The sequence below is a fragment of the Ranitomeya imitator genome, chromosome 2 (genome assembly GCF_032444005.1).
Source record: "Ranitomeya imitator isolate aRanImi1 chromosome 2, aRanImi1.pri, whole genome shotgun sequence".
NCBI lineage: Eukaryota > Metazoa > Chordata > Amphibia > Anura > Dendrobatidae > Ranitomeya > Ranitomeya imitator.
The window spans coordinates 453,756,399-453,783,693 of NC_091283.1; the positions used below are offsets into that span (position 1 = coordinate 453,756,399).

The window sequence follows — 27,295 nt, forward strand, 5'->3', positions numbered from 1 at the left end:
AGAGCTGTTCTCTCCGGGGGACAGAGTGTTGGTGAGGACAAAACGACGATCAGGAAAGCTGAGTGACCGATGGGAGGCGATACCGTATCTGATAAAAAAACAGGTGAACCCTGAGATTCCAGTGTACGAGGTCAAACCGGTGGGGACAGGGGGGCCAACCCGTAATTTGCATCGTAACATGTTACAACGGTGCTGGTTTGAAGATTCGGCGCCTACTCCCCTAGAGCCAGAGGCCATGTTCCAAGGGGCGGAAGCTCTGAATGATCTTGAGTTTGATGGTGTGTTTACTCCTGCGCCTGCTTATTTGCCCCCTGTGACCGATCTGGCCTCGGGTGATGAGAATGTTGGGGATATGGAGGATGTTGTTGAGGAGAGTGCATCAGGTCAACTGCTTGGTCCTGACGCTGTATCACAGGACATCGAGCCGCAGGAGGAGACAACTCCACTTACGGCCACTAACACGACCACGGAAGAGACTCTAGCTCCCTCTAAGGTCGCACCTGTTGATGTAGGACTCAGGAGAACTACACGATCTACGGCAGGAATACCGCCTCAGCGATATGCTCAAGATGAATTTGAGTGGGAAGGTATGTCGAGGACGCCAACCTCTAGTGGGGTGGCATGTAAGAGGGTGAACTGTAGTCCCACTGAGAGGGCACTAGGACCCTGTGGTTTTTGCCTGTTGCAGCAGAGGACAGACCTCCCAGAGACAATGTGTGCTGCGGGGTGGGGTCTAGTGTCTCGAGTGTAAAGTGAAAGTGAGAAGTGAGAGCTGAGAGAGAAAAGGCGGGAAGAAAAGGAGAAGCTGCTGTGAGATCTTAAAAAGAGACTGTGTGGATTTACTGCAAGTGTTTTTGGAGGAAAAGAAGCTTTTGAGAGACTTTTTGTTGCTAACGTTCCCCTGGAGAAGAATTAACCTTTTGTTTAACTCTGTGAGAGACTTGTGTTGCTAACGTTTCCTGGAGAGGAGTTAACCCTTTATCCAAGTAAAGACGGAGACTTTGCTAAGAACCCAGTACGTATTTGGAAGTCTGTGGATTCCCTGTGCATTGAGTGGAGAACCAAGTCTGGACAGACTGCTGATACAGAGACGGACGGATTGTCGTGGAAGCATTCCTAGGAGCTACAGAAGCAGAGACTACATCGTGAGACCACTAACTAAGTCCCCGGCGTTTGGGCTCGGCATCGGCCGACAAGACAAGAGGAGTTTGCTGTAACTTATTGGCGCTGAAAATATGAACTGGCTGCAGCCTGTGCGGATTCCTGCCTGAGAGGAAATCCATCTCAGGATACGGTACCATAGTTATAGATACCCGGGTATCTCTGCTCAGAGTGTTAAGTTGTTACTTTAGAGGTGTATCTTATATTAGAGTTGTGTAAGTTATACTCAATGTGCCATTCCAGGGGCTCCCTTAATAACACTACATTCAATTTACACTTGTTCCTGTTTTTAGTTGCCTGTTAGGTAAATTTCTTACTAGTCTGTTGTAGTACACAGTTCTCAGGAGACCTTGGAGTGGCACAGTGATTTCAGCTGCTGCTGAATTAGTGTATCTTTGGGGTGCATCTGCCTTAATATTCTCCATATTACCTTTATTATTTTGCCTTTGAGTAAATACCGTTGGAGATTTCTGCCTTGGTCTTGGTTTGTGACTCACTGGATCTTATTCGGACCTCTGGTCATTACAGTACTATGTGCACTTCATAGACAGACAGCAGGAGAGCAGGAGAGCTGGGTGGATGAACATACCATGAGAATGCTAGGAGCAGAGGAAAGTCTGTGTGCAAAGCTGGGTGATATACTATGTGCACTTCATAGACAGACAGCAGGAGAGCAGGAGAGCTGGGTGGATGAACATACCTTGAGAATGCTAGGAGCAGAGGAAAGTCTGTGTGCAAAGCTGGGTGATGTACTATGTGCACTTCATAGACAGACAGCAGGAGAGCTGGGTGGATGAACATACCTGTAGGAAGAATAGACATGCTGGTTAGAGTGCGATGGTGGCAGGTAGCAGGGCACAGTCTGTATAACACATCTATCTGGTTTTAATTCTAAAATTAAACTTCACACTTCTAGGACACACTTATAGGAATCACACTGCAGACTAAAGATATAATTGTGATCCGTCTGTCCTACCGGTCTCTGAAATGAGGCGTAGAGGTCCTTACTCCCTCGGTGTTCCGGCTACCGGGATTCTGTGCCTCAGAAGGAGGCAGCCTGAGCGGGGCTGGTCCCCTTCTGGTACCCTCTCCTTTGCTTCGACTTCCTTCACGCTCACTGCAATACAATTCTGCCTTTCAATGTCTCTTTCTGGGAGCTGCAGCTCTGAGGGCATGCACAGCTCCGTTAACCTTCTGTCCTCCTCAGACTCCGGTCTGGAACTAACTGAGCTGAGCTCAGCCAGCAACTAACTAACTTTCACTACAGACTACCAGTTTATATATATATATGGAGAGTGACCTAATAAATAGGAGCAAAAGCTCCCCCTGGTGGCCCGGAGTATGAAGTGCTTTGCATGTTTGTGATACCTGGATGCAGTTATCCTTTCTTGCCTCCAAACGTAGCATCACTCTCCCCGAGAGGAAAGCAATACCACTGTGACAACCAGGACCCTGGGGCGCCACAGATACACGGCTTTGTGGACTGTATCACGCATGATAGGATTAGATACACAGCTCAGCTGATGATATCACATGATAAGCTTAGATACATGACGCTGCAGGCTGTATAACACATTATATGATTAGAAAGAGATTTCCGGGGAAATGGAAGTATTCTGCGCTTACTGGAAGAATGACATCCACTAGAGGCGCATCCGGGCGGGATCACGCAGGGCATGAGCCGACAGGGGGGCACCATCGGGTCACCTCATGCGACAGCCGAGGTGTCTTCCTGTCAGCTGCATTTTGCCACCCCCACACTAGGATTCCATCATTCTTTGGCTGTCAAACTGACATCTGGCTCAGAGAAAGTGCAGCTCACAGGCTCCCAGTGATCAGTTGTACTGTCGTCTTTCAGACGCAAGTACAATTTGGGCCCTGACCACCGGCACTTCCTGGTCAGGGCGACATCAGCAGCATCATAAGGTCATGTGATCATGCTGCTGACGTCACGCGCCGGCTCTGCACAGGGGAAGACGACAGGGCACAGCGTTGGAGGTAAGTGGGATGCAGGGGAGGAGGATAATGAGGGGTTTGGGGGATTGAGATGGGAAGAAGGGGGATTTATAATGGATTTAGGAACAGGGGGAGGTGGAGGAAGACGTTATTATCGCTTATTATGTTAAACAGTCCCTTAGTATATAGTGTACTCACTTATTATGTATAGCTCAGCCCCTTAGTATATAGTGTACTCACTTATTATGTATAGCTCAGCCCCTTAGTATATAGTGTACTCGCTTATTATGTATAGCGCCATCCCTCAGTATATAGTGTAGGCACTTTTTATGTATAACACTGTCCCTTAGTATATAGTGTACTCACTTATTATGTATAGCACAGCCCCTTAGTATATAGTGTACTCACCTATTATGTATAGCACAGTGCCTTAGTAAATATTGTACTCGCTTATTATGTATAGCGCCATCCCTCAGTATATAGTGTAGTCACTTTTTATGTATAACACTGTATAACTTATGTATATAGTGTACTCACTTGTGTATAGCACAGTCCTTTAGTATATAGTGTACTCACTTATTATGTCTAACACAGTCCCTTATTATATAGTGTACTCACTTATTATGTATGACACCATCCTTAGTTACATAGTTTCCTCTTTTGTTATGTATAACACCGTCCCTTATTACGTACCATCCTCTGGTTATATATGATTCCATCCCTTATTATATAGCTTCCTCTGGTGTTATGTACAGTGCTGTCTCTTACATAGTGTATTCTTGTTATTTTTGTTCTTCAGAGCACCCTCTTTTATTACATAGTCTCCTCTCTTGTTAGATATAAAATGACTGCTGATGGAGGAGCTGGTGACCAGACTACCAGTTCATCAACTCCTCCATTAAAAAAGAAGCTTTCCCATGCTCCATCAGCCATCATTGCTCCATACAGCTTACAAGACAGGACGATATGTAATAAAAAACAGGGCTCTATATAATCCAATATGTAAGGGACAGTGCTGTACATAACAAGAGAGGACACTGTATAATAAGGGACGACAATATACATAATAAAGGAGACTATGTAATATATATACATGTATGTGTGTGTGGCTATATAAATATATATATATATATATATATATATATATATATATATATATATATATATATATATATAATATTTATTTATATATATGTAGCTTTGTCCCAATAAAAGGAGGGGGGCCCAGACACATTTCTTGCACAGGGGCCCCATGCTGTCAGTATCCACCTCTGGTGAACATAGTACGAGGAGCAAGGGGAAGAATGTATGCGGACACAGTATGGGGAGCAAGGGTGATGGAATGTGTGCAGACACAGTATGGGTTGCAAGGGTGATGCAGTGGGTGCATACACAGTATGGGGAGTTGGGAGGATATGTGAGGGGGGCAGTATTGAGAGTAGGGGGTAAATATATGAGGATACAGTATGCTTATCAGGGCAGACATGAGAGGAGAAAGTATGAGGAGGGATGGGGAAACGTGTGAGGAGATTATTGAGGTGAATACTGTGAGGAGACAGTGGGGGGTAGGAGAAAGTCTGAGTGGGTACAGAATAGAGATTGAGTAGTGTGTGTGGGGGAAGTAGCATGAGGGGACAGTGTAAAGGCAGAGCCAGGAGAGGACAGTATGCTAAGGAGGGGGAGTGTGATGAGGGGGCACAGTATAAAGACTGGGCCATATAGAAGGGATACAGTGTGAGAGAACAATGTAAAGAGGGGTCCCAGTATGGAAGGAAGGGGCAGTGAGGAGGGCATGTACGATAAGAGGGACAGTGTTTGGGACATATTTTGTGCAGGGAATATAGTGAGGGGCAATTATTTATTCAGGGGCTCAGCGTAGGGCAGCTTATTTTTATTTAGGAGCATTGTAATGACACTGCTATTTTTAAGGGTATCATGTGGGTATGTGCTGCAGAAGACTGGAGACAAGACAAGCTGTGAATGTGAAAAGTCATCATGGAGTCTCGACAATATGAAGAAAAGAAAGAGAATGACTGCAATCAGATGCATCATCATCATCTTTCAGATACCTGGATGTAAATTTATTTTGTGATACTAATTTTCATCAGTACTGTGGTTCCTGTATGATCCGTAGCCTAATTATGACTGATAGCAACAACTTCCAATATCTCCTTACCATTATTAAGGACATACTGGAAGTTGTAGGTTCATGCGAAACAAATGTATATGGGTCTGACCTGACATTACAATTGATGTACCGCAGTCCACCGCAGTTCAAGCTCATTGAGTTCACAGCACATCACTGTGAGAATTTACGGTGATCTGCTGTGAAGACACTGAGCTTGAACTGTGGTGAACCCATAACTGTTTTTTTCCCACAGTACTGAGGTCACCACAATTTAGCCCTGCTGGGAACGCAGGCTCACTGACCGGCGGTAACCTCGATGATGTCACCGCAGGTCAATGATGCTGTGCTCACAGCATCTCATTCACCAGTGGTTCTCAGCCTGGACGGTTGCATCTTGGCACCGTCCAGGTTGAAAACTATTTATGCCCAGACATGGATTATGGCGTGGGACAGAACGTCGGATAGGTGAGGGATATTGTTGCTTTTTATTTTTGTTTTTTTTTACAGGAGACAAGGGCTTTGGTGGAATTAGGCGTTGGGTGAGTATAACTGTGTTTGTTCTGTGTTTGTTGTTTTTAAATGAAAATGGAAAACTGTGTTTTGTTTTATTTATAATAAAATACTTTATTCTGGCTGCATCTTTATTTACCATATAACTATAGGATTAGAAATGGATAGGTGTCTTATAGACGCCTCTCCATTAGTAATCCGTGGGCTTGATGTCACCTGACAATACAAAGGTGATATCAACCCCACAAATATGAACCTCACTTGCCACCACTACAGAGCAAGTGGGAAGAGTCAGGCAAAGCGGGAAACTGCGGGCTGCTATTTTTAGGCTTGGGAGCCTATATCAATGGCCCCTTACCAGCCTAAAAATACCAGCCCCCAGCTGTCAGCTTTAGCAAGACTGGTTGTCAAAAATGGGGTGGACACCATGCCGTTTTTTAAAATTATTTATTTAAATAATTTAAAAAAACAGCGTGGGGACCCCTCTATTCTTGATAACTAGCCTTGCTGTAGCTGACAGCTGAGGATTTCAGCCCCCAGCTGTGAGTTTTGCCTGGCTGGTTATAGAAAATACAGGGGAACCCACGTCGGGTTTTTCATTTATTTATTTATAGCGCAGGTGGCGGGTGAGGAATACTCTCATCAGCTGCCCCTGCTGTCACTATTATTACAACCTAACACAAAAAAACACAGACCTATTTATGGCATATCCTAAACTTTAATATAATCCTACAAATACTGGGAAGTAAATGCCAAGTATTGAAAAAATTAAATGTACATCTTTATTGAATTATCACATTAAAATTGTTTTTAACGGAGGTACAAGTGCAAAATATACTGCTTATTCCAGGTCAATATCAAGTCTATTGATTGGAGTCCTCGTTTCAATAAATCAGTTAATTGATCACAGCCATATATGTTTAACTAGCTGCCGGTGACCGAGCCACACTGTGAACTAGTCATACAGATGGTTCCTTGGTGGCTCCTGTCCACTCACATATAGACAGAGACTTTTCTGTCAGAGTTAACTGGAGGGGACAAGCTGACGGGGACCGCCTGTATGACTAGTGCACATTGCGGCTCTGTCAGCGGTGGCTACTAAAAATATATGGATATATGGAATATATATGGAAGAATGGATGAAAATCCCTGAAACAAGAATTGAAAGACTCTTTGCTGTCTACAAAAACCATTTACAAGCTGAGAAACTTTCAAAACGGGGTGCTACTAGGTATTAACTACTCAAAACACGGAGTGACGGTCCATTTAAAAATTGTTACAAAGTTTTACTTAAAAAAAATCGCATATAAAGACAAGTAAATAAACATGTACATTATATATATGAGGACAAGGTAATGTGAAGGGCTCAATGAAAACAGGAAGATTAACTCATCCAAGAAAAAAGTGTGGTGGGCATGGGAAATAAACTAGGGAAAATTACTGTACTAATGCAAAATGCCAATCATAAAGTGTCAGTGCTTAAGCATTTCATATAATCCCAATATAAGGCATGGTGTTACTGGTAAGAGTACAATTAGTCAAAGTAAGTTCAATTATCTAGAAGACTATAATAGGGAGAAAAATCCCAACCAGTACACCCATGAATGTATTGAGAGTAAAGTCTGTCAATTAATCCGAAATCTTATAGTGTCATACCAGGATGACTCAGACAGGAGCCCCAACGCGTGTTTCGCATGGGCTTCCTTGGGAGGCTGTCAGGTATTAACCACGCAGGGCGCCCAAACTTTTCCATCGGCCCATTTTGCTTTTTGTAATTTTTAAAATGTAAAAGATTGCAATATTTATTTTTTGCTTAACCCCTTCCCAACATGCACTGTAAATGCACTGCTCTGCGGGAGTTGCGTTCACGCAAACCTCAGCACATGTACGGCGGCATGATCGTGCAGCCTCACGCTGAGCGCCGCTGAGATCGGGTGTGGGCATCAGCTCTGTGAGAGGGGACAACTCACATCAACGGCCACGATCGGTGCTAGTACCAATAGTGGGCATTTAACCCCTCTGATGCCGCTGTAAGTAGTGACAGTGAGATAGAGGAGCATCGAGCATGGAACTCATTCCCTGCATTGCGTTGTCCTGATGGTCTCCATGGAGACACCCAGCCACAAGATGGCCGCGGGGTCCTTCAGGGAAGGTGGCGTGTCAGTGTCTGCAGAGAGCAGGACCTGAGACACCTCCTTCACTGCCTGTCCGATGCTGGTCTGATGCCCTGCAGTGCAGAAGTATTGCAGAGCATCAAATCAGCGATCTGATGATATACAATAATGTCCCATCCTGGGACAATGTAAAAATATAAAAAATTGTAAAAATATTTATTTAAAAATCCCCAAATAAAGAAAAAAAGAAACAAATATGTTTCCAATAAATACATTTATTTATGTAAATAAATAAATAAACAATAAAAGTACACATACTTGGTATCGCCGCGTACATAACGACCCGCTCTAAAAACTGTCCCACTAGTTAACCCCTTCAGTGAACACTGTAAAAAAAGGCAAAAAACAATGCTTTATCATCATACTGCCAAACAAAAAGTGCTATCAAAAAGACGAATGTAAATTAAATTGGTACCGCTGAAAATGTCGTCTTGTTCTGCAAAAAAACAAGCCATCATACAGCTCCATCAAGCAGAAAAATAAAAACGTTATAGCTCTCAGAATAAAGAGATGCAAAAATAATCATTTTTTTTATAAAATAGTTTTTATGTGTGGAAGCGCCAAAAAATAAAAAAACTATATAAATTTGGTATCGTTGTAATCGTACTGACACGAAGGATAAAGCTGCCTTACCAATTTTACCACACATGGAAAGGTATAAAAAAAACAACCAAAAAGCAATTCCTGAATTGCTGCTTTTTGTTCATTCTGTCTCCCAAAAATCGGAATAGGAAGCGATCAAAAAATGTCATGTGCCTAAAAATTATACCAATAAAAATATCAACTTGTCTCACAAAAAACAAGCTTAAAAACGACAGGGGGAAATAATCCCCGAGCTGTACTCAGCACGCACCTACATGAACAGGGGACAGGTGCCTACAGTATAAATATATCCACATTGTAACCGAGACAGGTATCACAGAAAAATCAAAGTGACTGTGCAAGTAAATAAAGTTCAAACACCTGCATTAAACACACAGGTCCAGAGGATTGTATAAAAGAGCACATACAAAATGAGTAAAACTAATATACATACCATATACACCCCTTGAGAAAGGCAATAGCCGAAACGCGCGTCGGGGGGGACAGGGGTGAGGTGCCAGTCCACGCCGGGATTCTTTCTACACTGACTGGTATGTATATTAGTTTTACTCATTTTGTATGTGCTCTTTTATACAATCCTCTGGACCTGTGTGTTTAATGCAGGTGTTTGAACTTTATTTACTTGCACAGTCACTTTGATTTTTCTGTGATACCTGTCTCGGTTACAATGTGGATATATTTATACTGTAGGCACCTGTCCCCTGTTCATGTAGGTGCGTGCTGAGTACAGCACGGGGATTATTTCCCCCTGTTGTTTTTAAACCTGGAATTATAATTAATAAAGTTTGTTCTACATATTTATCTGGACTTTATGCTGCTTCCTTTCTATTGGTTTTGTCGATTTGAGTGCAGTGGTCCAATATGGTCCTTTCTTTGGTCCCATTTTTTCTGGATTAAATATACCCTATTTGGGTTCTATTATGATGCTGGTGACCTTACACTGTTCCACCTTAGTGCCCCACAAAAAAAACAAGCCATAACATGACTCTGTCGGCCAAAATATGGAAAAATTATAGCTCTCAAAATATGGTGATGCAAAAATTAGTTTTCGCAATAAAAAGCGTCTTTTAGTGTGTGACAGCTGCTAAACACAAAAAACAACTATAAATCTGGTATCGCTGTAATCACACCGACTCGAAGAATAAAGTCGCCTAATCACTTTTACAGCACGAAGAACGGTGTACAAAATAAATAAAACCAATTCTTCACATGCTGTTGTTGTTTTTCTTTCTGCCTCACAAAGATCGCAGTAAGGCTCAGAACACATCCTGTGCTCTGCGTTTTACACCAGGGAGTTCCGTGTAAATCTCTAAAATAAGTGGAAGATTCCCTATAATGAGGCAGATGGAGGCACCGTAGACGCCATAGGACCTGTGATCTGGCAGTTTCCGTCTTTTTAGGATTGCATAAAAGTGCCATCGGCCACAGTTTTGTGCACTTCTGAAAAGAAGGACACCGCTGAACAGAGGCCAGACGGCAGAGGTGTATCTAGGGTTTCTGGCACCCGGGGCAAGAATTCATTTTGGAGCCCCCCCCAAGGACATATGCCCCCCGTCAGCCCCATCATTGCCGTCTGCTCCCCCACCATCCCCATAATTGCCCTCTCACCATCAGCCCCATCATTGCCCTCTCCTCCACCATCCCCATCATTGCTCTCTCTCCCCATCAGCCCCATCATTGCCCTCTCCTCCTCCACCATCCCCATCATTGCTCTCTCCCCGTCAGCCCCATTGTTGCCCTTTCCTCCTCCACACCATCCCCATCATTGCTCTGTCCCCGTCAGCCCCATCATTGCCCTCTCCCTCCCCACACACACACATACACCATTCACTTCTCTGCACATTCCCCTGCAGCGCGATATACACACACACACACACAATACTGAGCCACACACACACACATACACATACACACACACGATGTATTCCTGTTACCGTTTTTTGATCTGAATATAATGTGGTTGTTATATACTTGTTATTGGATCGTGTGGGGCTCTTTTTAGAGCTGGGACGGCATTGACTTGTGTGTGACCTAGCCCTGTATATATCTACATAGATACCTACAAATTTTTGCATGTTCCTGGATACATCTTTGGCCCTTTAGTTATGTATATATATATATATAAGAGGGGTGATCCAAAAGTAATGATAATCAATACTAAACACAATGAATATAGTCAAAAAATGTTTTTATTTTTTTACATAGTCTCCTATCAAGTCTATACATTTAGTCCATCTCTTTTCTAAACTTAGAATTCCCTTAGAAAAAAATTCTTGATCTTGACCCTCAAAAAAATCCCCAACAGCGGTTATCACGTCGCTATTGTCATCAAATTTCTTGCCCCGGAGGTGTTCCTTGAGTCGAGGAAAGAGAAAGAAGTCACTGGGGGCTAGATCTGGCAAATAGGGGAGGTGTTCCACCAGTTCAAAGCCCGCTTCTTGAATGGTAGCCATGGCAACTGCAGCTTTGTGAGCCGGCGCGTTATCTTGGTGAAACAGCACTCCAGCCCGCAGTTTACTGCGCCTTTTCTCCTTGATAGCCTCCCACAATCTTCTTATTTGTTCTGCGTAGTAGGAGCCCATAATAGTGGCTCCCTTCTCCAAATAGTCCACCATAATAATTCCTTCATCGTCCAAAAAAACGGACGCCATAACCTTCCCTGCTGAGCTTGACACTTTGAATTTCTTCGGCGTTGGTTCATCGGCTCGTTTCCACGTCATCGATTGTTGTTTAGTTTCGGGATCAAAGTGGTGGATCGAGGTCTTGTCCATGGTCAAAAAACGTGACAAAAAATTTTCCTTGTCTGCTTGGAACTTTTCGAGATTTGCTATTGAAATGTCAACTCGTTTCTTCTTTTGCTCGTCGGTTAACATTTTTGGCACCCAACGCGCGGAGACCTTTCTCATATGCAATTCTTTTGCAAGGATTCTTTGAATACTGCCATATGAGATCCCTGGGACCTCAGCTACATGCCTGATAGTCACTCTTCGATCTGCCAATACAACTTCTTCAACTTTTTTCACGTTTTCTTCATTGAGGGACGTGGATGGGCGTCCTTGTCGATGTTCATCTTCTGTCGATGTTCTTCCCAGCTTAAATTCCTTGGCCCAGCATGCAACTGTGGAATATGGAGGAGAAGATTCCCCCAATGTTTCCACCAAGTCGCTGTGTATGTCTTTGGTAGTCATTTTTTTCAAGCAGAGGTATTTGATGACAGCCCTGAGCTCGTTTTTTTCCATTTTGATGTTCACTCCTCGGCAGTTCATATTCAAATGAATGTAGCTCCCGGGAATCGTGGTCTATTTAAGTGATTTTTTTTTTCCTGGACTAGTGGGTACCTAAGAGAGAAGAAAACATTTTATTTTAATTTCTGTGTGCAATAGAAATAACCGATTATCATTACTTTTGGATCGCCCCTCGTATACTATTTATATTACTAACATGGCATGTATGGTTCCCAGTGCCCTTTTCTTGTTTTTTGTTTTGTGTATCTTGTCTGGTGGCTAATCACTGTTGCCACCGTCTCCGTGCCTTCCACAATAAAGCTATTTTTACTGAAAGACCATAGGTTATTGGTTGGATTTTCCTCCCCCCTATACACACACACACACACACACATTCACATACACACACATTCACATACACACACACATTCACATACACACACACATTCACATACACACACACATTCACATACACACACACATTCACACACACACACACACATTCTCATACACACACACATTCACACACACACATTCACATACACACACACATTCACACACACACACACATACACACACACACATTCACACACACACACACATTCACATACACACACATTCACATACACACACATTCACATACGCATACACACTGTAGCGTGGCTAAAGATCATGTGATTAATGGACGGTATGTATCGCAGAGGTGGGTGGCCCTGTGATGGAAGCCTGGGTATGTTTTGCTCAAGCAGATCTACTGCTGAGTGATTTGTTTACATTGGGAAGGCTTCCAGGTGATTGGAGAGATGGGTGGGTTCAGTCACCTACAAACCCACCCTAAGAGGCATGTTTGAATACCTAAGATGGTTTTATGTTGAAGGACCTGTGGTGATGTCACACTCACCTGACTGGCCATGTGACAGGTATCTGGGTGTGGTTACACTTATGTAAAGAGGTGTGTGTAGCCCATATGGTGAGAGTGTGTTTGGGAGTCTGCAAGAGTGGACATGGTAATATAGAAAATGTTCAGCACAGCCGAAGGGAGGAGGTGCAAGGTCATAGGTTCCCAAGCCTCAATGTGTAAATAACAAGTGACTGGCACACTCCGGACGTGTTGTGATGCAAAATAGGGGGTTTATTATACATACAGTAAACACAAACGTTTCGGTCGTAACTGGACCTTCATCAGTGTGCTAAAGGAAAATATACAAAGAGAATGATATCCAAAGCATAAAGGAACAAAATACAGAAAATAAACATAAACAAAACACAATCAAAATAAACAAAAGTATATACAACACAAAAGTCATGATACAGAAATGAGTAATAACCCCATTAGGGGACCATCAAACAAGATTTCCGAGATATTCATGCTGGAAAAAATTGAACGTGTACGTGAAGGTATGGTGACGCGCCAAGAAAGAAGAAGGAACTAGGGGATGGAGGTATGAAAAAGGTGATGATGAGAGACACACTTTACCGTGGGGTATGGGTGAAAAGGTAAACCTACCTAGATTACTAGTATGTTGGAGGAGCCCCACAAGTTAGAACTAAGATGCATCTGAAGGGAAAAATAAAGTGCATGTAGAGATAACCCTGTACGTGCCTATATGGACCATACGTAATACTATAGGGCTTATGGTGCCATGTAAAATAGTTACATACCGGAAGCCTGAAGCTATATAGAATTCAGGTTGTAGAAGCAGTACATAGACGCAGGGGAGTATGTCCCAGGTGGCGCTAACTGCAGGGGAAATAGGTATGATATAAATTGTGCCAGTGAGCTACTAGATAATATAGGAGTATGGTACATACCAGAGGAAAGCCTGAAGCTATATAGATCCCAGGTTGTAGAAGCAATTTGCTGATGCAGGGTAGTGTGTCACAGGTGACACTATCTGCAGGAGGGATAGGTATGATATGACATAGATGGCGCTAGTGAGCCACTAGATAGTGAAGGTATATGGTACACAGGACTTACCCACCCAGTAAATATGAAGCCACGCGGTGTCACCGCTGTTAAGGGCTAAGAGGGAAGTGCACGCTATCTGTATAAGAAAAGATAAGTGACACTTATGTCACCACACCCCGCCCCCTCCAGCCTCACTTCTCCGGCAACACTATGCACACACCATTCCTCTTCCCCACTATATAAGGAGGTCCCTGGTGCTCCGTTCCCCAGCCTGCACTTGCAGTGGACACTGCGTGCTCCCTCCATTCATCAGGCTGGTAAGTCCCAGACACTGCACGCTCTCTATTATAGCAGTGCAGGGTGGCATCCCTCATACAATTTACTTTTCTTATACAGATAGCGTGCACTTCCCTCTTAGCCCTTAACAGCGGTGACACCGCGTGGCTTCATATTTACTGGGTGGGTAAGTCCTGTGTACCATATACCTTCACTATCTAGTGGCTCACTAGCGCCATCTATGTCATATCATACCTATCCCTCCTGCAGATAGTGTCACCTGTGACACACTACCCTGCATCAGCAAATTGCTTCTACAACCTGGGATCTATATAGCTTCATGCTTTCCTCTGGTATGTACCATACTCCTATATTATCTAGTAGCTCACTGGCACAATTTATATCATACCTATTTCCCCTGCAGTTAGCGCCACCTGGGACATACTCCCCTGCGTCTATGTACTGCTTCTACAACCTGAATTCTATATAGCTTCAGGCTTCCGGTATGTAACTATTTTACATGGCACCATAAGCCCTATAGTATTACGTATGGTCCATATAGGCACGTACAGGGTTATCTCTACATGCACTTTATTTTTCCCTTCAGATGCATCTTAGTTCTAACTTGTGGGGCTCCTCCAACATACTAGTAATCTAGGTAGGTTTACCTTTTCACCCATACCCCACGGTAAAGTGTGTCTCTCATCATCACCTTTTTCATACCTCCATCCCCTAGTTCCTTCTTCTTTCTTGGCGCGTCACCATACCTTCACGTACACGTTCAATTTTTTCCAGCATGAATATCTCGGAAATCTTGTTTGATGGTCCCCTAATGGGGTTATCACTCATTTCTGTATCATGACTTTTGTGTTGTATATACTTTTGTTTATTTTGATTGTGTTTTGTTTATGTTTATTTTCTGTATTTTGTTCCTTTATGCTTTGGATATCACTCTCTTTGTATATTTTCCTTTAGCACACTGATGAAGGTCCAGTTACGACCGAAACGTTTGTGTTTACTGTATGTATAATAAACCCCCTATTTTGCATCACAACACGTCCGGAGTGTGCCAGTCACTTGTTATTTGCAAGAGTGGACAGACTTCCATGTGTCCTGGCTGGACACTGCAGAGTGGCCTGTGTGTTGGACGGTTCCAAGTGGGGACAGATGTCCTGAACAGCACACAGAGACCATATTTAGGCTGGAAAGCATAGGTTTTGGACATGGCACAGCCTGTATGCCTACAGGTCTGAGAGAGAGCGGAGCTCTACCATGGACATTGAGGATTCAACTGTCTGAAGTAAGACTGTTTACCTGTTGTTCCTGTTCCTATGTGGTTTATTGAGCAATAAACCTGTGAACTTTTAATGAAACGTGCCTCCAGAGTGTCATCCGCCGCACCTGATCGAGTACAATCCCTACAACACATACACACACATATTCACACTATTCACACATACACACACATTCACACACACATACACACATTCACATACACACATTCACACATACATACACACATTCCCATACACACATACACACACACACACATTCACACACACACATATTCAAATACACACGTTCACACACACATACACACATTCACATACACACACACACACACACTCACACACACACATTCACATACACACACACATTCACATACACACATTCACATACACCTCTCACCTCTCCTCGCGCTCTGCCGCAGCATCTCATCGCCTTCCTCTGACACAGCCGGCCGCTGAATGATGACGTCATCCAGCGGCGCGTCTGTGTGAGAGGAAGCAAGAGGAAGCAGGAAGACCAATCGCTGGGCAGCGGAGCTGCAGGGATTTGTCCCTGCCCGCCGCAGCCACTCTGCAGGGGCTCCCCTCCACCTCTGCACACTTTGGGAGCCGGCACTCTGCAGCTTCTGTGCCAGCTGTCAGCTTGATAGTCGGCACAGAGAACAGCTGACTCCCAGATCGGGGGCGGCAGAATGCAGCCGCCGGGGGAGACACTGCGGACCGCCGAATTAGGCGGCCCGACTGCGCCCCCTTGCCAGCTATGCCTGGGGCACATGCCCCGGCTGCCCCCCCCTAGATACGCCACTGCCAGACAGAATCCAGAGTAAATCTGCTGCCTCATAGTGATTGAATCCATCAGGGATTTCATCTGTCACGTTACTCGGAGATTTAGATGGAAACCCCAATGTAAGTGCTCAGCATAGAGTGTCAGATAAATGAGATCATAAATGATATGTAAAATGTTCCCAATAAAAGCTTCAACTCAATCCACAAAAAAAACAATTCCCCACTCAGGTCCGTCATCTGTTAACGTAAATATAGGGGGTTTCCACGTTACTGGTAGCACAAAGGCTCTGGAAAAGCGAAATGGCTCCTCGCCCCCCAAAAGAAATTCAGCAAATTCTCCGCTCCCAAATCCAAATGCTCCCTCCCTTCTGAGCCCCAGTGTGCCTAAACCACATTTAGCTCCATTTAGCGCCCACATGTTTGGCATTTCTGTAGTGGTGAAAGCCCACCTAACTTATGGGTGCATGTCTCCAGAAGCACGGACTGGGTATAACGTACTGGTGTCTGCAACGTACTGGTCCCTACAATGTACTGGTCACTACACCGGCAGTTTGCAATTTTCACTCAGCAACATCCAATGCTGTCTGTTTCTGGAAAACACCCATGGAGTCAAAATGGGGTCACTTGAGGGGGGATTCTGCTTTTCTAGCACTTAGGGCTCTGTATATGGAATCTGCAAACTATTCTAGGAAACTCAGTGTTCCAGGAGGCAAACAGCGCTCTGTTCCTCCCGAGTCTCTCCGTATGGCTAAGTAGCACTGTACAGCCACATATGGGGTATTGCCACATTCAGTAGAAATTGTGGGACAAATTTTGGTCCCATTTTTACCCATTTCCCAGTAAGAAAATGTAAAACTTGGGTCTAACACACAATCTTGGTGGTAAAAAGGTAAATTATTTTTTTCTTCACTGCTCAAGGGTATGAATTCTATGACACACCTGTGGTGTCAATATAATCACTGCACTCCCTAGATGAATTCACTGAGAGGTGTAGCTTGTAAAATGGGGTCACTTTGTGGGGGTTCTGCTGTGTTGGCACCTCAGGGGCTCAACCAATGTAACATGGCACCCTTAAACAAGTGCAGCAAAGTCTGCACTGTAATATGACACTACTTCCCAACTGAGCTTTGCCTCAAAAGTAGTGTTCGACGACACTGCAAAACAAATTTGGGGTCTATTTTCTCCTGTTACCCTTGTGAAAATACAAAACTTGTAGCTAAAAAATTTTTTGCAGGAAAATGTGATTTTATTTTCATGGCTTAACGTGTGCTACTGTGAAGAACCTGTGGGTTCAAGGTGCTCGATTCACATCTAGATAAGTTTCCAAAGGGGTCTAGTTTCCAAAATGGTGACACTTGTTGGGGGTTTGCACTGTTTTGGCACAACAGGAGCTCTCCAAACACAACATGGTATCCCCTAATTATTACATCAAATCTTACATTCAAAAAGTCAAATAGCGCTCCTTCCCTTCCAAGCCCTGCCGTGCGCCCAAACAGTAGATTTCCCTCACATATGGGGTATCTGCGTACATGGCGTCTGCTAATTATTATTGAAATGCCAATTATTCCAGCAAATCTTACATTCAAAAAGTCAAATGACGTTCCTTCCCTTCCAAGCCCTGCCGTGTGCCCAAACAGTGGTTATCCTCCACATATTGGGTATCTGCGCACTCAGGAGAAATTGCACAACAAATTGTATGGAGCAATTTCTCCTGTCACATTTATGAAAATGCTAAATTTGGGGCTAAAAAAGATTTATCTGTGAAAAATGTGATTTTTTTTTTATTTTTATGGCTTAATGTTATAAACTTCTGTGAAGCACCTGTAGGTTCATGGTGCACTGCTCACCACACATCTAGATAAGTTTTCTAAGGGAAAATGTGATTTTATTTTCATGGCTTAACGTTATAAGCTACTGTGAAGAACCTGTGGGTTCAAGGTGCTCGATTCACATCTAGATAAGTTTCCAAAGGGGTCTAGTTTCCAAAATGGTGTCACTTGTTGGGGGTTTCCACTGTTTAGGCACATCAGAGGCACTCCAAACGCGACATGGCATCTGCTAATTATTCCAGCAAATTTTACATTCAAAAAGTCAAATGGTGCTTCTTCCCTTCTGAGCCCTGCTGTGCGCCCAAACAGTAGATTTCCCTCACATATGGGGTATCGGAATGCTCAAGAGAATTTGCACCACAAAATGTATGGTCCATTTTCTCCTGGTACCTTTGCAAAAAAAAAAAAAAAAAGGTCTAAAGTAAAAAATTTTTGTTAAAAAAAAAGGAAATGTTTATTTTTCCTACCACATTCCAAGCACCTGAAGGGTTAATATACTGAGGGGTGCATTTTCTTCCATATAGGCCCCTCAAAGTCCCTTCAAATGTGATATGGTCCCTAAAAAAATGGTTTTGCAAATTTTGTTGTAAAAATGAGAAGTCGCTGGTCAACCTTTAACCCTTATAACTTCCTAACAAAAAAAAAATGATGTTTCCAAAATTGTGCTGATGTAAAGTAGACACGTGGGAAATGTTATTTATTAACTATTTTTGTGCGATATGACTCTCTGATTTAAGGGTATAAAAATTAAAAGTTTTCCAAATTTTTGACAAATTTTTATTTTTTTTTCACAAATAAATGCATTTCATATAAAAGAAATTTTATCATGATGTACAATATGTCACGAGAAAACAATGTCAGAATCCGTGGGATCCATTGATGCGTTCCAGAGTTATAACCTCATAAAGGGACAGTGGTCAGAATTGTAAAAATTGGCTTGTTCAGGAAGGTGAAAACAGGCTTCGGTTCGAAGGGGTTAAAATACAAAGGAAATGTGTCATCTTTATCTTCAGGCCTTTTAGAGATCATTTCATCTTCAACTTGCTTAACTGTTCACAATAACAGTAATTTTGACCAGGGGTGCCCAAACTTTTACATGCCACTGTATATCACACTCAGTTCTGCTGTGCTCAAGCACATATTACCACTCATGATCCCAAGTGAATACAAGTCCTTGAGAGGTCCTGTTCTGTCAGTCACTTCTTAAAGGGTTATTCCCATCTTCATAATAAGTACTGTTTGGATAGTGCTTGTAAATAAAAACAATTGTGTCATTTACTGCTTAATACAAATTTTCAGCCGTTTTTAAAATACTAACACTTTTTTCTTGTTTGCAGCTTGTATTGCACAGCATGTGTTGTGCTGTCTAGCACCAGTGGTCTGTAACCAAGGCAACCAACTGTAAACCAAAGAAAATGGTAAATATCTCAAGAATGGCGGCAAATTTTAATAAGCTGTAAATTGCAAAAGTGCTTATTTTTGCAAGCACTACTTATCAATAACCCTTTAACTGACCTAGGCCTGTTCACACAGCTGGTGGGTTGTTACAATGCAGATAGGAATCACAATTCCAGACCAGGAGAGATCTGTGATACTGATGGGTTATGCTTACTGAAGCTTGTCTACACTGGATACATTGTAAGAAATAACCTTCATATACCCAGGAATAAGTCAGATGAGGTTTAGCAACTGAATGTAAACAGCAGATGTTTCCATTGCATGACAGCAAGAAGAGATTTTGAAACTGTTCCGGAAAAGAGGCTTGAAAACACAAGTCTTACGTTTTATATGAGAAATTTCTACATCCGAAAGCATTCTTAGGGTTAATGCTTCCTCCATAGGTGTCCCCTAAGAATAAAAACTCCATAAAGTACAAGAAGATGCTGCCAACTTGTGGCAAGATTGAGGAAGTGCAAGCATATTCAGACATATAGCATTTAGGTGTAATAATAATGTTTGACCAGCAGATGGAGCTCTGTTGTAAAATAAATAAATCTTTCTGGAAGTTTACTTTATAAGACATTTTTATGGGTCATAATATATTCCATATTGTATAATTAAATGCAATAAATATTATATTATTCACTGTGTTTTTATTTTGTACATTCTTTAAGATCTCTGCATTCTGTGAGTAAATGGCAACGTTTTATTTCAACTCAGAGGACGAACACTTTCCGTCCAGAACTAATACTTCTTACAGCAGAGAGTTTGTTACAGTTGTTTCCAGTCTGTGAGGTAAACAAGCAGGAGTCCATCTAAACAACATTTCATATATTTCCCCTGCACGGATCCATTGTGGGAAACAATCAGGACAGGAGACATATTTGTGCAACTGCTGTGGTTAGCTGAGAAAGACTTGAAAAGACTGGATACAATTACAGCAGCAAATAAAAGAAATAAAAGGGCTATTGCCATATAAATGTCACCATAAAGATATATAGCTATACATTTCATTTCCTCCTTTGGGACATTACACCGTCTATATAAAGTGCTTTATATCGGGGGCAACAAAACAGGATCCCCCCCAGCACAACACTGAGGGCTGTGGATTGATTTTCAGTAATGCAACATCTGGAGAAATTGCATTAGTTAGGAATATGAACAAATGACTGGGTAAGTACTCATGTCTGTGGAAATTACACTTCCCTCTAAATAAGAAAAATTACATAATCAGGAGAAATTTACATAGATGGAGAGTGGTCACTATCCAGGGTTCTGAAAGCCGGAAAAAAAAGTTATATACAGCAGCTAAGTGGTGGAAGCAGAGGAATTTTATAGTGGGCAGTATTATAGTAGTTATATTCTTATACATAGATGGCAGTATTATAGTAGCTATATTCTTGTACATAGGGGCAGTATTATAGTAGTTATATTCTTGTACATAGGGGCAGTATTATAGTAGTTATATTCTTGTACATAAGCAGCAGTATTATAGTAGTTATATTCTTGTACATAGGGGCAGTATTATAGTAGTTATATTCTTGTACATAAGCAGCAGTATTATAGTAGTTATATTCTTATACATAGTGTCAGTATTATAGTAGTTATATTCTTATACATAGTGGCAGTATTATAGTAGTTATATTCTTATACATAGTGTCAGTATTATAGTAGTTATATTCTTGTACATAAGCAGCAGTATTATAGTAGTTATATTCTTGTACATAGGGGCAGTATTATAGCAGTTATATTCTTGTACATAGGGACAGTATTATAGTAATTATATTCTTATACATAGTGTCAGTATTATAGTAGTTATATTCTTGTACATGGGGGCAGTATTATAGTAGTTATATTCTTATACATAGAGGCAGTATTATAGTAGTTATATTCTTGTACATAGGGGCAGTATTATAGTAGTTATATTCTTGTACATAAGCAGCAGTATTATAGTAGTTATATTCTTAAACATAGGGGCAGTATTATAGTAGTTATATTCTTGTACATAGGGACAGTATTATAGTAGTTATATTCTTATACATAGTGTCAGTATTATAGTAGTTATATTCTTGTACATAGGGGCAGTATTATAGTAGTTATATTCTTGTACATAGGGGCAGTATTATAGTAGTTATATTCTTGTACATAAGCAGCAGTATTATAGTAGTTATATTCTTGTACATAGGGGCAGTATTATAGTAGTTATATTCTTGTACATAAGCAGCAGTATTATAGTAGTTATATTCTTGTACATAGGGGCAGTATTATAGTAGTTATATTCTTGTACATAAGCAGCAGTATTATAGTAGTTATATTCTTGTACATAGGGGCAGTATTATAGTAGTTATATTCTTGTACATAGGGACAGTATTATAGTAATTATATTCTTATACATAGTGTCAGTATTATAGTAGTTATATTCTTGTACATGGGGGCAGTATTATAGTAGTTATATTCTTGTACATAGGAGCAGTATTATAGTAGTTATATTCTTGTATATAGGAGCAGTATTATAGTAGTTATATTCTTGTACATATGGGCAGTATTATAGTAGTTATATTCTTGTACATAGGAACAGTATTATAGTGGTTATATTCTTGTACATAGGGGGCAGTATTATAGTCGTTATATTCATGTACATAGGAACAGTATTATAGTAGTTATATTCTTATACATAGTGTCAGTATTATAGTAGTTATATTCTTGTACATAGGGGCAGTATTATAGTAGTTATATTCTTGTACATAAGCAGCAGTATTATAGTAGTTATATTCTTGTACATAGGGGCAGTATTATAGTAGTTATATTCTTGTACGTAAGCAGCAGTATTATAGTAGTTATATTCTTGTACATAGGGGCAGTATTATAGTAGTTATATTCTTGTACATAGGGACAGTATTATAGTAGTTATATTCTTATACATAGTGTCAGTATTATAGTAGTTATATTCTTGTACATAGGGGCAGTATTATAGTAGTTATATTCTTGTACATAGGAGCAGTATTATAGTAGTTATATTCTTGTATATAGGAGCAGTATTATAGTAGTTATATTCTTGTACATAGGGGCAGTATTATAGTAGTTATATTCTTGTACATAGGAACAGTATTATAGTGGTTATATTCTTGTACATAGGGGCAGTATTATAGTCGTTATATTCTTGTACATAGGAACAGTATTATAGTAGTTATATTCTTATACATAGTGTCAGTATTATAGTAGTTATATTCTTGTACATAGGGGCAGTATTATAGTAGTTATATTCTTGTACATAGGAGCAGTATTATAGTAGTTATATTCTTGTATATAGGAGCAGTATTATAGTAGTTATATTCTTGTACATAGGGGCAGTATTATAGTAGTTATATTCTTGTACATAGGAACAGTATTATAGTGGTTATATTCTTGTATATAGGAGCAGTATTATAGTGGTTATATTCTTGTATATAGGAGCAGTATTATAGTAGTTATATTCTTGTACATAGGGGCAGTATTATAGTAGTTATATTCTTGTACATAGGAACAGTATTATAGTGGTTATATTCTTGTACATAGGGGCAGTATTATAGTCGTTATATTCTTGTACATAGGAGGCAGTATTATAGTAGTTATATTCTTGTACATAGGAGCAGTATTATAGTAGTTATATTCTTGTACATAGGAGCAGTATTATAGTAGTTATATTCTTGTACATAGGAGCAGTATTATAGTAGTTATATTCTTGTACATAAGCAGCAGTATTATAGTAGTTATATTCTTGTACATAAGCAGCAGTATTATAGTAGTTATATTCTTGAACATAGGGGCAGTATTATAGTAGTTATATTCTTGAACATATGGACAGTATTATAGTAGTTATATTATACATAGGGGCAGTATTATAGTAGTTATATTCTTGTACATAGGAGCAGTATTATAGTAGTTATATTCTTATACATAGGGCAGTATTATAGTAGTTGTATTCTTGTACATAGGGGCAGTATTATAGTAGTTATATTCTTGTACATAGGAGCAGTATTATAGTAGTTATATTCTTATACATAGGGCAGTATTATAGTAGTTGTATTCTTGTACATAGGGGCAGTATTATAGTACTTATATTCTTGTACATAGGGGCAGTATTATAGTAGTTATATTCTTGTACATAGGAACAGTATTATAGTAGTTATATTCTTATACATAGTGTCAGTATTATAGTAGTTATATTCTTGTACATAGGAACAGTATTATAGTGGTTATATTCTTGTACATAGGAACAGTATTATAGTGGTTATATTCTTGTATATAGGAGCAGTATTATAGTAGTTATATTCTTATACATAGTGTCAGTATTATAGTAGTTATATTCTTGTACATAGGGGCAGTATTATAGTAGTTATATTCTTGTACATAGGAACAGTATTATAGTGGTTATATTCTTGTATATAGGAGCAGTATTATAGTAGTTATATTCTTGTATATAGGAGCAGTATTATAGTAGTTATATTCTTGTACATAGGGGCAGTATTATAGTAGTTATATTCTTGTACATAGGAACAGTATTATAGTGGTTATATTCTTGTACATAGGGGCAGTATTATAGTCGTTATATTCTTGTACATAGGAGGCAGTATTATAGTAGTTATATTCTTGTACATAGGAGCAGTATTATAGTAGTTATATTCTTGTACATAGGAGCAGTATTATAGTAGTTATATTCTTGTACATAGGAGCAGTATTATAGTAGTTATATTCTTGTACATAGAGGCAGTATTATAGTAGTTATATTATACATAGGGGCAGTATTATAGTAGTTATATTCTTGTACATAAGCAGCAGTATTATAGTAGTTATATTCTTGTACATAAGCAGCAGTATTATAGTAGTTATATTCTTGAACATAGGGGCAGTATTATAGTAGTTATATTCTTGAACATATGGACAGTATTATAGTAGTTATATTATACATAGGGGCAGTATTATAGTAGTTATATTCTTGTACATAGGAGCAGTATTATAGTAGTTATATTCTTATACATAGGGCAGTATTATAGTAGTTGTATTCTTGTACATAGGGGCAGTATTATAGTAGTTATATTCTTGTACATAGGAGCAGTATTATAGTAGTTATATTCTTATACATAGGGCAGTATTATAGTAGTTGTATTCTTGTACATAGGGGCAGTATTATAGTACTTATATTCTTGTACATAGGGGCAGTATTATAGTAGTTATATTCTTGTACATAGGAACAGTATTATAGTAGTTATATTCTTATACATAGTGTCAGTATTATAGTAGTTATGTTCTTGTACATAGGGGCAGAATTATAGTAGTTATATTCTTGTACATAGGAGCAGTATTATAGTAGTTATATTCTTATACATAGGGGCAGTATTATAGTAGTTATATTCTTGTACATAGGGGTAGTATTATAGTAGTTATATTCTTGTACATAGGAGCAGTATTATAGTAGTTATATTCTTGTACATAGGAGCAGTATTATAGTAGTTATATTCTTGTACATAGGGGCAGTATTATAGTAGTTATATTCTTGTACATGGGGCAGTATTACAGCAGTTATATTCTTGTACATAGATGGCAGTATTATAGTAGTTATATTCTTGTACATAGGAGCAGTATTATAGTAGTTATATTCTTATACATAGGGGCAGTATTATAGTAGTTATATTCTTGTACATAGGAGCAGCATTATAGTAGTTATATTCTTATACATAGTGGCAGTATTATAGTAGTTATATTCTTGTACATAGGGGCAGTATTATAGTAGTTATATTCTTGTACATAGGAGCAGTATTATAGTAGTTATATTATACATAGTGGCAGTATTATAGTAGTTATATTCTTGTACATAGGGGCAGTATTATAGTAGTTATATTCTTGTACATAGGGGCAGTATTATAGTAGTTATAATCTTGTAAATAGGGGCAGTATTATAGTAGTTATATTCTTGTACATAGGAGCAGTATTATAGTAGTTATATTCTTATACATAGGGGCAGTATTATAGTAGTTATATTCTTGTATATAGGGGTAGTATTATAGTAGTTATATTCTTGTACATAGGAGCAGTATTATAGTAGTTATATTCTTGTACATAGGAGCAGTATTATAGTAGTTATATTCTTGTACATAGGAGCAGTATTATAGTAGTTATATTCTTGTACATAGGGGCAGTATTATAGTAGTTATATTCTTGTACATGGGGCAGTATTACAGCAGTTATATTCTTGTACATAGATGGCAGTATTATAGTAGTTATATTCTTATACATAGGAGTAGTATTATAGTAGTTATATTCTTGTACATAGGAGGCAGTATTATAGTAGTTATATTCTTCCACATAGGGGCAGTATTATAGTAGTTATATTCTTATACATAGGAGCAGTATTATAGTAGTTATATTCTTATACATAGGGGCAGTATTATAGTAGTTATATTCTTGTACATAGGGTCAGTATTATAGTAGTTATATTCTTGTATATAGGAGCGGTATTATAGTAGTTATATTATTGTACATAGGAGCGGTATTATAGTAGTTATATTCTTGTACATAGGGGCAGTATTATAGTAGTTATATTCTTGTACATGGGGCAGTATTACAGCAGTTATATTCTTGTACATAGATGGCAGTATTATAGTAGTTATATTCTTGTACATAGGAGCAGTATTATAGTAGTTATATTCTTATACATAGGGGCAGTATTATAGTAGTTATATTCTTGTACATAGAAGCAGCATTATAGTAGTTATATTCTTATACATAGTGGCAGTATTATAGTAGTTATATTCTTGTACATAGGGGCAGTATTATAGTAGTTATATTCTTGTACATAGGAACAGTATTATAGTAGTTATATTCTTATACATAGTGTCAGTATTATAGTAGTTATATTCTTGTACATAGGGGCAGAATTATAGTAGTTATATTCTTGTACATAGGAGCAGTATTATAGTAGTTATATTCTTATACATAGGGGCAGTATTATAGTAGTTATATTCTTGTACATAGGGGTAGTATTATAGTAGTTATATTCTTGTACATAGGAGCAGTATTATAGTAGTTATATTCTTGTACATAGGAGCAGTATTATAGTAGTTATATTCTTGTACATAGGGGCAGTATTATAGTAGTTATATTCTTGTACATGGGGCAGTATTACAGCAGTTATATTCTTGTACATAGATGGCAGTATTATAGTAGTTATATTCTTGTACATAGGAGCAGTATTATAGTAGTTATATTCTTATACATAGGGGCAGTATTATAGTAGTTATATTCTTGTACATAGGAGCAGCATTATAGTAGTTATATTCTTATACATAGTGGCAGTATTATAGTAGTTATATTCTTGTACATAGGGGCAGTATTATAGTAGTTATATTCTTGTACATAGGAGCAGTATTATAGTAGTTATATTATACATAGTGGCAGTATTATAGTAGTTATATTCTTGTACATAGGGGCAGTATTATAGTAGTTATATTCTTGTACATAGGGGCAGTATTATAGTAGATATAATCTTGTAAATAGGGGCAGTATTATAGTAGTTATATTCTTGTACATAGGAGCAGTATTATAGTAGTTATATTCTTATACATAGGGGCAGTATTATAGTAGTTATATTCTTGTACATAGGAGCAGTATTATAGTAGTTATATTCTTGTACATAGGAGCAGTATTATAGTAGTTATATTCTTGTACATAGGAGCAGTATTATAGTAGTTATATTCTTGTACATAGGGGCAGTATTATAGTAGTTATATTCTTGTACATGGGGCAGTATTACAGCAGTTATATTCTTGTACATAGATGGCAGTATTATAGTAGTTATATTCTTATACATAGGGGCAGTATTATAGTAGTTATATTCTTGTACATAGGAGCAGCATTATAGTAGTTATATTCTTATACATAGTGGCAGTATTATCGTAGTTATATTCTTGTACATAGGGGCAGTATTATAGTAGTTATATTCTTGTACATAGGAGCAGTATTATAGTAGTTATA

At 39.4% G+C, this 27,295-nt stretch overlaps 1 protein-coding gene across 2 annotated transcripts in view; it reads left to right on the forward strand.

Moving 5' to 3' along the window:
* The first annotated feature begins 13,859 nt into the window (after positions 1-13,859).
* Positions 13,860-27,295, forward strand: part of EEF1A2 (eukaryotic translation elongation factor 1 alpha 2) — a 60,212-nt gene continuing 46,776 nt past the window's right edge. Inside the window, exons 1-3 of one of the 2 annotated variants that reach the window (XM_069751117.1) lie at positions 13,860-13,982; positions 19,183-19,263; positions 19,960-20,080. The gene's annotated coding sequence lies outside the window, so the exon portion shown is untranslated. The remainder of the gene's footprint in view (positions 13,983-19,182; positions 19,264-19,959; positions 20,081-27,295) is intronic. The other variant, XM_069751120.1, reaches the window with a different exon arrangement.